The 13,010-nt window shown below is 43.4% G+C and overlaps 1 long non-coding RNA gene across 1 annotated transcript; it reads right to left on the reverse strand.

Annotated features, from left to right (window-relative positions):
* Positions 1–4,124: 4,124 nt before the first annotated feature.
* LOC108938684 (uncharacterized) lies at positions 4,125–11,634 on the reverse strand. Its single transcript, XR_001966446.2, has 2 exons — positions 11,477–11,634; positions 4,125–5,469 (listed from the first exon to the last, which is right to left on the reverse strand). It is a non-coding gene; the product is annotated as an uncharacterized LOC108938684 (long non-coding RNA).
* Between the last annotated feature and the right edge of the window lie 1,376 nt (positions 11,635–13,010).

Below are 13,010 nucleotides of genomic sequence, written 5' to 3' on the forward strand. Positions count from 1 at the left end.
TCACTGCACGAAGAGAGTAAATTATTGTACATTACTATAACTGCAAATACCGAAATGCAATTTGATCTGATAAACTTTAAAGCAGTGTTCAAGCATGCAGATTATGACTAAAACTGAAATGATATTGCAGACAGTTGTATTACAGTGTAAACACTGGTTGTAGTGCTTATGGCTGTAATATCAGGGTGAAATAGGAGAGATGTATTCACTGAAACTATTGAACAAATATTGCTACCGTGGGAGTGGTATCCTTTGGAGATTATGGAAATAAAGTATACTTTGTAGAGCTGTCACACTCACCTATGCAGACTACATTCTAGTGGTGAGATTGATCAGTTCCTACCATGTCTCCGCCTTCTGTCGCTGCAACTGGCTGAAGTAGAGTGAATTTTGCTTGTTTATGGAGATCGGAGGCTCGGAGCTTTAATCCGTGACTCTAGGGCAGGCTGATGCAGGGGTGGTGCAGTGGTCAGTGGGGCTTCTCCTTCCTGCTTGTCTCATCTTATGCTTTACATCTATAATTGTTTTACACTCTCAGCAGTCTTTCAGTAACGTTGAAACCAAAAGGTCTGTCTTTAGAGGCTTGGAGACTTTTACAGTCCTTTTTGTTATTGCTCATTCCGCATGTGTCTGTTTACCTTGTTTGGCCGAAAAGTTACCAAACGTCCTTTTTTCCTTGTTTTCGTTCGTTTCCCGTCTCTTGCCAGAAAAGGCAAATTTCATGACAGCAGGTGGCGGCAGAGGGCTGGGTTCCTGGAAACCCATCTGTGGGACCGTGGTCTAGCAAGGGTGTGTGCTGCTTTCTCTAGATTTCTTACCTAAGTTAGGAAGTTAGCAAAGTCATTATTTTCACTAAGTACTCAACTGTACTTGAACTTGTCTGTACTAGGTGTAGATCCACTCTGAAGTCACATTCAGCATGATTCAGGTTTGTCTGAGACCACCTACTTGATGGACTGGGGTCACCCACCTGAGCCCTATGGCTTACATCAACCTAAGACGATGCCTGAAACGAGCCTTTCGTCAAAGCTGGCATTTCTGAGACAGGAATGAGTTTGTTTAGCAGCACTGCAGGTGGTATGCGGTTAAGGAAATGGGTTTGAGACCAGGTTCAAATCCCAGTAGAGGAAGTCGCAGTTGCATCCAAGAGAGTAGCGCTGAGCATAAATTTGTTTGGGTAATAAACCCAAATATAAGCACCACGATGAATTGCATTCTATTCGACTTTTTTTTGCGAGGGGGGTCACTGAAAATAAGTGGGGGAAAGATGTTTCTTTGGACAAATGGCTCTCCTGAACAGCTCATTTGAATATGTTGTAAAGGAGTCAGGCTCAACAGTGAGGGACTCGCTTCGCTACCGTTTGTACACATGATACAGCTCCACAGACTCGGAGGTTCACGATGTTTGCGTGCTTTTCGGTCGTTCCTAGGGTCATGGCACTGAAGGTAGAAGGTGACGCTGAATCGGAGGCAGGTAATGTGATGCTTCCATCTGTAGTGCAGTAGAAGCTGGGGATCCCGTTAGCAGGTGGGGCGCCATCCCATTTAGAAGCTGATGTAAAAGGTTAAGGGTCCAGACACAACATGGTAGGTTCACATCCATAGGGGAGCTCCTGCTGTATATGGTTTAGGGTCTCCATCTTGCAAACTTGCTTACTTCTGTCTGCTGGAATTTTTGAGTAGATGGAATTTCAGTCATTTGTGAGTGGGTGAGGAGCATGAGTCTGATTCTGGGTTCTGGAACTGCTGAAGAAGTCATGAAAGTTGACATTTGACAGAAATACGGTAGTAGTAAGCAACCTTTAGTGAAGGGCTTTTCTTGAAAGTACTAATGCACTGGCAGTGGGTGAAAGTGCACAATTATGGGATCAGTAATCTTAGATAAAAGTGTCTGCTAAGCAAATGTTGTAATCTAGAGCAGCGCAGTCAAGCCCTGAAAAAAAAAGCCTGGAGCAGGTATAGTGGAATTGCCTCTGTGCAGCAGCTGGAAGACAGGGAGAGAATGGAGTAAACTCAGAAATATTGTACTATACATGTAACCTGCACATTTCCCATGCTTACAGTGCCATTGTGTGTTGTTTGTTGCCACGATGGTGACATTTAGTAAGGCATGTTTGCTGGACGATCGAAACCGCTGACGTTGCGGGGTCCTTATCGGCGTCACTGTTTACATGTTATGTTTCCATGGCAACTTCCACCCAGATAAACCTGTAGAGGTAGCAGGTGAGCAAAGAGGAGGGAGGAAGTGAGAGAGAAGAGTGTGTCGTCGCTCAATGCCCGCTTTCGCAGAAACAGGAAGTGATCTGACGTATGGTCCTTACAGTGACGCAGCCGTCGTCCTGGCAACATGGCAGCGAGAGCAAACATCCAGACTATCAGTTGCCTCATTGTCATTAAAGTCAACACCCAGAGGGGCAATTGTCTCCGTCAGCCAGCTTTGATCTCTGAGCCTCGTTGCAACATTATACATCCACCTGCTGCCCAGCGTATTGTGACATTATTCCAGAATAAATGTTAAAATTGCTGCATAGTTTCTTTTAGAAGTGCCTCGATATATGCAGGGAACCATAAAACACAAGCAAACAGGTGGCAGTCTGACCTCTGGTGTGTGAGTCGTCTTTTGCTTTGTTGATGCACCACTTCAGAAGTAGGTCAGAATCAGGATCAAGTTTGCACTTTTGAGAAGCTGTTTTTGCTTCTGTGAATCTGAGTTCGGGAGAAACAGACTGTTTTCCTTTTTTTTTTTTTTTTTTTAAAAAAAAAAAAATTATTACTACTTTGATAGGAAGAAACTTTATAGACACTTTTACTCTTTTTTTTTCCCCCTTTATCATTTTACTCTACTTGTTCTTGGACCTGGATTTCAATGTTTAATACCTTGACAATCCCATTTATAATTATACCTATTATTCTTTGTTTACCTGACTCCTTTGTCCAATTTTTATTTTTTTTTAAACCATGCAAGTTTATATCCTGAGGTAATTGAAGTGATTTTACCATTTATACAGCTGGGTAATTTTTACTGTGTCAATACAGGGTAAGTGTATTCATCAAGAGTGCTCTAACCGTAGCTGTAAAATGTTGATGGTTTAGTACTGAAGGAAGTATTTTATGGCGTTTTCCTTTACCTGCAGGTGTTAGATACTTCAGATACATTGCGTGTACTTCTTAGCAGCACTTCATTTAGACTTGTTTGTTTGTGTACTTTATCCTGTGTGCATTGATTTACCAATGCGTTTCTTTGGACCTGATGTCTCAGACTCTTTCCAAGGAGAACCGTGTGTACTATTTCTCAATGCAACGCATCACTTACTCAACAGGTCTGATGAGTTATTAGTCGCCTGCTCTATTTTTATAAGAACGTTCCACCGAAATTGCTTTTTATTCCTTTCGTTGACGTCTTTGTCTTAGGTGACTTACAACATGAGGTTTGTACACTAACCTTATTACTATGATTTATCCATTTATACAGCTGAGCAATTTTTGCTGTATCATTTCAGGGTAAGAACCTTAGTCAAAGGTGCTGCAGCTGGAGCAGGGTTTCAAACCAGGAAGTTCAGATTGCGTGGTGATTCATATAACCCCAGTTTTAGTGTTAGCTGCTCCCTCCTACAAAGATATGAACCTGGGACCTCCAGATCTGTAGTGTGATACTCTGCCATTGAACAGTTTCTAATGCTGGCAATGCTTATTATGGGACCAGAAACCAACAGCTTATATTTACTTTATTGTTTCAAAAAAATTACCTAAATTATGAAATACAGAAAACAGAAATTTAGAACAGTCAGAGCAAAAAACTGCGAGTACAAATGCCGCACCTGTCATCCTTACGTCTGTAGATGAGTGAGAGCTTGAACTTAGACCTGTGCGCGCACGGGGTTTTGTATCGAACAGTTCTGCGGGAAGATGAAAGCTTTTTGTACACAATGGACTGGTTGTTGCTCTTTGTTAGAGTATTCCCAGTCCGTATTTGTCTGTAACTTGTCTCCCCGTGAGACGTCGTGTAAGAGCGAAAGTGTGGAACAGAGTGCTTTTTCCTTTTTGAATCCGAGTTGCACCGAAATCAGACACCTGCAGTGGTTTGACAATCATGGGCAAAGAGAAGTAAACTCGGAAACCAAATGTCGAATTAAAACTTTATTTGGTTGTAGAGAATTATTTAAAAGGGCAAGCTCCAAAAGTGCATTTGAAATGGACATTAAATTTGTGCATTTTCTGGAATGTGAGTTCTAGAAGAGCACGATGAAGAGTCCAATCCCGTTTTCGGTCCACTGAGGTCACGGGCGGCTGTTTGACAGCACTCCTGTTCCTGCTGAACTGAGCCAGCTAGAAGAGAACACTGATTATCAGTGCAGCAGGCACAGGAGACAAGCCTGTTGAGCTGGAGAGACAACAGCACTCACCTCTTCCTCAAACATTCCTGAAGAGCCACAGCATGCTCAGTTTTCTCTAGACCTCTGAACTTGACCAGATCAATATGGACTATTTTTGACAGAGACATATGACACGAAAGAGAGAACACAAATGGATTTCGATGTTGAGGGAAGAGGACATTACAGCACCAGTGGAAGGGATACCTGCTAGGGATGACGGGAACATTAATGGATCAATGGAAGCCATTTACACGTAGATCATAAGTGTAATGAGAACATAAAAGGATTGGTAGAGGAAAAGAAGATGATGATGATGATGATGATAATGGAATTTCTGTAATTTCCGTTATAGCCATTTAGACTGATGTGCTGGGTCAGCTGCTACATTCTTTAGTATAAAACACTCAGAGATGTAAATGTTGAGAGACGTACACGTTTATTGAGAAAAACACGAACACCCAGCATGGCATTTATGGATGGCACCCAAAAAAGGATTGGCTCCAAATTGAAGACCTTTAAGGAACACCCCAAATCCACACAGATTCAGTGAAATGTATGAGATCCAGTGATATTAAACAATGAAGGAAGGACATGAGACGAGATTTACAGAAACAGGTGGTGCCTTGGTTCTATAGATTTTTGATATTTCAAACTTTGGCCTAGCCTCCACACAGCTGGAATCATGCTCCTGCTCTGCTTTTGGTATAGGGCCCAGAGTGGTAGAACTTAACCACTGTGAACATGGCGTGGCATGCAGTGTTCACATGTGGGCTAAGTCCTGCCACTGCAGAACTTTGGCAGCGTTGAGGAGGCCTGGAGTGGAGTCACAGGGGGCTCTGGTTGCATGCCAGCCATTGGAAATCCCTGGCAATGTGATTCATACCATAATGCCAAAAATCACCCTGCCAGGAATCCCCATGGCCAGCAGCATATACTCAGCATCATCTGATCGGTACTGTGTCACTAGTTACTCTCCGTTACTCATCCGTACTCATTCTTACGAGAAGCTTCATCCGGTGGAGCAAGTCTAGTGCACTTCAACAACATCTAGTTGACATTCAGAACTTCCTGTCCACGAAGATGCAAGGTTACCCATCTGTGGAAATAAAAAAAAAAAAAGATCTGCTGTTGAAGACGTTCTAGGATGTTTTCTAATCCTATGGACCAGTGAGTCTCTATGTCAAGTTCATAACCTCTTCCGTCACCAGCCAGTTACAACAAATAATTAAAAATCAAAGGTTTCATTTGATGGAAAACTGAACTTTTGTTTTTATTGGTCCGAAACTTTTGCAATTGTGTTTCCAAGTCAAATCTTGTTTTTGAGCTACATCACAACATATCCATGCCTATAATGTTAGTAGTGATTTCTTGGCATGCTACAGATTGTGTTTTTTATGTTCTGGAGCCCTGACTTGGGTCTTAGTGCTGTGTTTGTACTACAGCTCTCAGACTTACTTTCCCTCCAAAAATCCTCTGATTCTTCAACAGGATCCACTTCACAGTATCTCAAAGTCTACTTTATCCTGTCATGAAGTTTCCCTGCCCTGGGAATGTTCAGACATGTTCTGAAAAGAACTTATGTCCACCACACTTCCCCTCCCGAGAGCTGCAGGCCTGCTCATTGCTTCTGTAATTCTTATTTCAAAATTCTTCTCAGACAGTAGAGCCCGATCTCGGTGCTTTCCTGTGGTCCTAAATTCTGTGTGACATATGCAGTGTTATGGCTAACAAAGAGACAGTGAGTCCTATCGAAGCTGAAGATAAACCCAACCTAACCTCTGGTGTGGCTGGAATTTGGGGTCCCAACCTCATGCATCGTCTTTTAAGTGTAGCTAAGCAGGGCTAACTTGAGGTCTTTGTAACGCCCTTAATTCCACCCATGGCGATGTTCATCTCGCATCATTGCAACAGGAGGGTGACTGAGCTTTTGTTTGTCTTTTAAACAGATGCTATCAACATCTACTCCCACCGTTTCCCCCTCAACAGGCCATTTTCCTCAGTTCAGTTTATTTTTGCAACTCGGTCCCTCAGAGCGTCAAATAATGAAGGATGCAAAAAAGCGGTGTAATGAAAATAATGAACAATTTTATGGGAAAAAAGCTTGAAGGCAATGAAGCGGAAAACTCCCTCTCGTCCAGAAAAGGAGAACCTCTGTGGGTGCAAGACTCGTTCTGTGTGAATCAGGGCACTGCTGCTAGGTTCATTGACCTGACGGAGCTAGAGCTTCTTCCACTGGCACTTGATGTCGGACATTATGGGGTCTATCCAAAAGCACAGTCAAACACGTGCGTACTACGGTAACACATCCTCGTTCCTGTCCTGTGCAGCAACCCGCCGTCTGACTCAGGCAAACACTGGGCCCATTATTCCTACAGCAGAGTTTACTCGACGTTGACAACATCAAATTGCCACATTACCTCATATTATCCTATTACCACAGCAGATATGAACAAGATCAAGTGAAGCAGGAGACCATGTCAGCGTTACCCAGCACCTTGCCCTTGGCTTACGGGTTAATCTAAGGTATTTCTCATTGTTTCATTATTACTGTTATTATATGTCGGTTATGACTGCGCATAGAGTTGGATAATGGATAAACCTTTACGCAACTGCTCCTGTAAAGTAACTTAAATGTTTATATATATATAGTACTGTGCAAAAGTCTTAGGCACTTAGATGTTTCACAGAAATATTTCTTTTAGACGGTTATTTAATGTCTTCTGCATTAGTGTCAATGGGAAAGAGCTTAGTTTAGATTTCCAAGCATTTCTTTTGCAAAAAGTTACAGTATTACAGTAAGGGTTTTGTATGTTGTTAAAGAGAGAAAGTGCACACACACACACACACACACACACACTGCCTGAGACTGCTTTTCCTGAGCGGGGTCGTGGCAAACTGGAGCCTAACCTGGCGGCACAGGGCTGGAGGAGGAGGGGACACACGCAGGACGGGACGCCAGTCCATCACAAGGCACCCCAAGCAGGATTTGACCCCCAGACCTGCCAGAGAGCAGGACCCGGCCAAACCCGGTGCGGCCCTGCTTGGGACGAGCGGTTGCTGACGATGGATGGTTACTAAGCTTTGTAGGAAATTTATTAGTTAAGAGCATTATTTTTGGAAGCATTCTTACTTTACAGCTTTTTTCCCCAACCAAGTGCCTAAAAGTTTTGCACGGTACTGTATATATAAAAAAATTATTAGGAAGGAATCGTCAACGTTCAGAGTTTCATTCAGCTACTCATGTCATGTATATTAATTCATACGGTTGGTTAGAAACAAACTAGCTGCACTTAAGAATCACGCATCTGCATCTAAGTCTCTCTTCCTGCTAATTTAATGCACACGTATTTTCTATGAGATGTACGTCGCTTTGGAGAAAAGTAAATTAATAAATGAATTAATGCAAATGTAGAGTTCATGCACATAATTATATTCCGGGGTTTAAACTTCAGGTTTTTTCCAGGAGCGTTTTTTGTTACCTTTCATCAGTGACAGGGATAAAGTGTTTCTCACATTTTTTCTCATATTCCTTATTTCATTCCATGTGGTGTTTCACTGTAAAAATGAACACTAAATGCATTTGATATGGCCATCGTGACAATCTCGCATAATTTCTCCAAGTTTATTCAATACTGTCATTAATCCGAAAAGTATTGTCATTAAAATGAATCATTAAAAGTTAAGACATCAGTAAAGTAGAAAATCTGCATTCTTCGTGTGTGCATTGAGTCTGAAGCCAGAGTATTATTTGTATTATTAATATTATTAAATATTAACAATATTTCATTAGTTAATAATTTAATATAATATTAAGTATCCCACAGTGAACGTAGACTGCTCTTCAGAATAATAATATAATAATAATAATAATAACACAAATAGCATACATTAAAAAGTTACAAAAGAGGAATTTCACATATGTACAGATTTTTCTGAGATGTTTTAAGGAAGTTGTCAAACTCGACAGACGGTAACGTGCGTGAGATGGATACTCCTGGGAATGAGCGTTGGGGGCTTTTTTGGTCAGACTGCGAACGCAGTATGACTGTGAAGCTGCCCCAAGAGTGTCTGCGTGGCCCTCATGGAAACGCTGAATCACTTTTTAACTTGACATAAATAATCACGACATGTGAATGGCGAGCCAGAAAAAAAATCACACAGTGTTATAATAATCCCGAAAGGGGAAATCACCTGTATTTATTAATACTCAATGCTAAAATCTCTTCCGAAACTGTTACCGGTCACCTCCGTCAGTCGCCCGCTGCACGATTTGCCTAAATTAACACTACCAAATGTAACTTTTTTCATAATTACTATTTATAATTTTAGATATGTAAATTGTACATTTTTAATTGGTAATTAATATTTAACGAAACCTTCAGAATGGCAGAGAATGACAATGTGTCAGAGCAGGTTAGCCCTGTAGGCTGTGGGATTTCTGCTATATATATATAACAGCTATAAAAAATATTTTACAGCAAAATATCTGTTATGAATAGAAAAAGGAATGTGTCGATTTAAGAAAATAACAAATAGCGATCTGCTGAAAACAGATATTGAATTTATTACTGCTCCTGTATCTAGTGTCAAGTGTTGCTACTCTAGCCTCCTGTGTCTAATATGTGTTTTATTTATCTTTTTTTTCTTTCAAACAAAGTGCTCTATGTTCTACGCGGCACAGAGGTCCAAGAAAAAAATGGATTTTTTTTTCTCGTCTATGTGTAACTCCCATGTAGGCAGAATGACAATAAAGTTGACTTTTAATTTTGATTATGACTAAGAACATTTCGGTTCAGAATGAGAAAAAGACACCATTTCGACTCCAGTTATCGTGTCACCGTCCGTATCTTGGCACGACTAGTACGGACGCCATATAAAACCAAAGTTTTGCTATTACAAAAGAAAAGTTACAATAAAATTAACAATCAAGTAATATAACTGATAGTAAAATTTTAATTTTGCTATTGTATCTCAGAGAAGTATTACTGATTTCACGGGACAGTGTGTCTTAACAGGTGTAAAACATCTCAGAATAAAAATATTGGAATTATAAAATAGAGATTATTCCTTATGCCTTCAGTTTAAAATGTGCACTAGGAGATATTTCTCAAAACACATTTGACATGTTTAACAGATATTTCCCACGTTAAAAACGCAGCTGGTGTTGCGGGGCAGGGTTTTTAAGGCCCACGCTGTAGGCCTTCACTTCGCAAACCTCTAGTATAAGATCGAATACCACTGAATACTTTAATGAACAATAAAAAGTCAGTTATGGTGTGTAATAATGTAACGACCCACGTTACCGCGAGTTTGAGCGGCGAACTCGTTCATTGCAAATAGCTGCATTATGAGAACTGTGAATAAAGTGTGCAACCACTGGGGGGACTTCTGGGTAAAACAAAGGGGTGACCGTTTTTACGAACGAGAGGAGAAAGCCTGGGGGCGCTAAACAGGCTGGGAAGGCTGGCTTGAGGTGCCGACATATGTGACAATACGGTTAACACGTGCAGCGATGGAAAACGGAACAGTCTTTAACTGAATACCACATATCAAAGCGAAAAATTAATTCTGGAAGTGGCGACATTATGAAACTATGATGAAATTTAAAAAGGAACACGAGGGGAGATTCGTTTAAAATGCTAAGGGAGGTCGATGCGAAGAGGGGTCTGCGAATGCGAGTTTAATTGAGAAATTGGTGGGCGGAGTCTGGCGTAGCGCCTCGGTGCGAGGGCTCCTTCCAAGGCCCCAGCTGCAGAATATTCTGTTGTAATTACTGTAATTGAATCCACGTTGACATTTCTGACTGTATGACCGCAATAACACCGTACGCTGGGTGGACGGCGACCGCTCGAGGCTCCCGGAGTAAGACGGTGCGAATATAGCGCCTTGACATGAGCCCAAATGTGTAGGATTTTCTTCGACACTGAACAACCCACCTTGGCCTTCTTCGATGTGTGTGTGTCATTAAGAATAATAATTTGATTATTACACCATTACTTTTTGACACTCTTCCTCAAGGCGACTAGCAATGCGAGGTTTGTATGCACAAGTTAATTACACTGATGTGTGCATTTATACAACACAGTAATCAGAGTAAGTACCTCGATCAAGGGTACGACAGAAGGAGGCGGGATTCCAACCCAGACCACAGCTCTAACCACTGCATTACCTGTTGCTCTTTCTTAAAATGTAAAAAAATAAAAAATGTACTGGATAAACTTTTTTTTTTTTGGCTGCTGCTGGGGGTGAGACGTTACTTCCATTAGTACTTCCATTAATTAACATTACTGCCTTAAACATATATATAAAAAGTATGTCTTCAGCAGTGTGAAGGACGTCGATGCGGGTGAGCCTCGAACTCAACCTTGCGCACACGCCCTGGGCCCGAGTGTCAACCTCATATTCACTGAAATGTGGGGGGGGGTGAACACGGCTTTCGCAGCTGCTCATACAAAACCCCACCCGCTCACCACCGTGCCCAGCCCCCCCCCCCCCCACACACACACACACACACACACACACACACATCTGCTCGGCAGCAGGTCCAGCTGTTGGCCGCAGCAGTGCCTGACAACGTGGGCCTTCGCCCCGATCTGCCTCTCCACCTGCTCGCCAACGCCACCCGAAGTGAGGCGCAGGTCTGAGCTCGTCGTTCCTCACCCTCGCTCGGGTCATCGGTCACGGGTTCGAGAGACCCACGGTACAGACAGCGGCCGCATTCACGCGACCGCAACAGATGAGGTGCAAGGGCTTCACCTGCGCTGCTCTGAAAATGCATTTCCTGATTTCGTGCCAGAGATGGTGCGTTCCGAAGAGAAGTTCGTTACGTTAAAGTGTCACTAAATTCCTTCGCCTCTCAGAGGAGGGCTGCGACTCACAAAGTGCTGACTGGCGCTCTGCTCACCCACGCCTTCGAGTAAGACCCATCATGCTCAAGCTGCTATCATGCACGCTTTTGCTCACCTGAGGAAACATCACCTGAGCGCTCTTAAAAGTTATCACACTTAGCGAAACAGACTCGGGACTGAGCAGCAAATGACCTGGAAGAATGAAATATAATGGAAAATAAAATATTTCCACATGCCTTTCAGTGGAGAACATACCTCAGCGGAGCAGCCAAGATGCGGGGGCACAGATCCTCCGTTCGCTTTGCCTTTGGTCCCGCAGCTCGCGCAGTCCCACGCACTTTGCCCGTGAACTCTTCTCGCACGAGCGCAGGCTCCAGCGGGCCGGTGATGGCAGAGTGTGCGTGTGCGCGGAGTGAAAGTGAGCTCGCGGCTGGGAAAGGGAATTCCTTTTTGTAAACGTCAGAGACCCCCCCCCTCCCTCGTCCCCGGAGCGGTGACACGGGAGTGGGTGGAACCAGTGCTCGGCCCACACTCCTGCAACTACAGGGGCACGCAGAAGTACGGTAGTCTGCCCTACATACTGTGTTTTACTACCTTTTACTGCAGTGGCACCTGGGGCCTTCGCGTGTATGAGATTTCCATGGGAACTGTTGCACGTTGCGACAAAGCCGTGTTTTTAATTTGGGATGTAAAAGCTCAAAAGTGTTTAGTGCGGTAAATGTACCAGTTGTCTCTATATGTCTTTGATTTTTCTCTAGCCTCTGTTTTTGGTAGATTGTGAGAAACTTTGGTCTTTGGTTTGGTTTGAAAAACTCGGCGAGATTAATTAATTAAAGTTGTCACAACAGTAGGGGGGGTGCGGTGGCGCAGTGGGTTGGACCAGGTCCTGCTCTCCGGTGGGTCTGGGGTTCGAGTCCTGCTTGGGGTACCTTGCGACGGACTGGCGTCCCGTCCTGGGTGTGTCCCCTCCCCATCCTGCCTTACACCCTGTGCTGCCGGGTTGGCTCCGGTTCCCCGTGACCCCGTATGGGACAAGCGGTTCTGAAAATGTGTGTGTGTGTGTGTGTGTGTGTGTCACGACAGTGAATCCGTTGGGAATTCGGAATAAAAATGTGTGTGCGTGGAAACGGGGAAACCTTCAGGGGGGCAGTTTTTCATTTGTTATGTGATCTAGATGAACACCATGTTTTATACACCAGGGCCAAAGTGTCACGTCCACGCCCGCAACACAAGCAACAACACCTGACTCCGCACTAACTCACGAGTAATCGCTCACCCTAAAAAGACCCTCTTCAGCTTCCATACCGTTGCGGAATCTCGTTTGGGACAACCGCCCTTCCTCGTGTTACTACACTCTTGCCCTGTCCACGATCCCCGGTTTTTTGACTCCTTGCTTCGTTCTCCGACCGCGTCCACGGATCCTCGTACCTGTCCCGTTCGCCTGCCCCTGGTTTTGAGACCTCGCCTCTTCCCTCAACGTCTAACGAACAACGCCGCGCTTGGGTTCAGGCGTCTCGGCTCCCCGTGTTCCGAGTGACACAAAGTAGATGCCCTTTCATAAAAATAAATAAAAATAATACTGTCGATGCGCAAAACTGAAAGTAACAGTCCTGAGTGTTTATGACGATGGACATTTTTACTTATTTAATATTTTATCTGACTCTTTCCTGCAAAGCAACATGAGGTTTGTACACTAAGCTGCTTACAGTGATTTGCCCATCCAAACAGCAGGGTCACTTTTACTGTATAAATTCAGGGTAAGTACCTTGATCAAGGGTACTACAGCAGG

Source organism: Scleropages formosus, chromosome 2 (assembly GCF_900964775.1).
Source record: "Scleropages formosus chromosome 2, fSclFor1.1, whole genome shotgun sequence".
NCBI lineage: Eukaryota > Metazoa > Chordata > Actinopteri > Osteoglossiformes > Osteoglossidae > Scleropages > Scleropages formosus.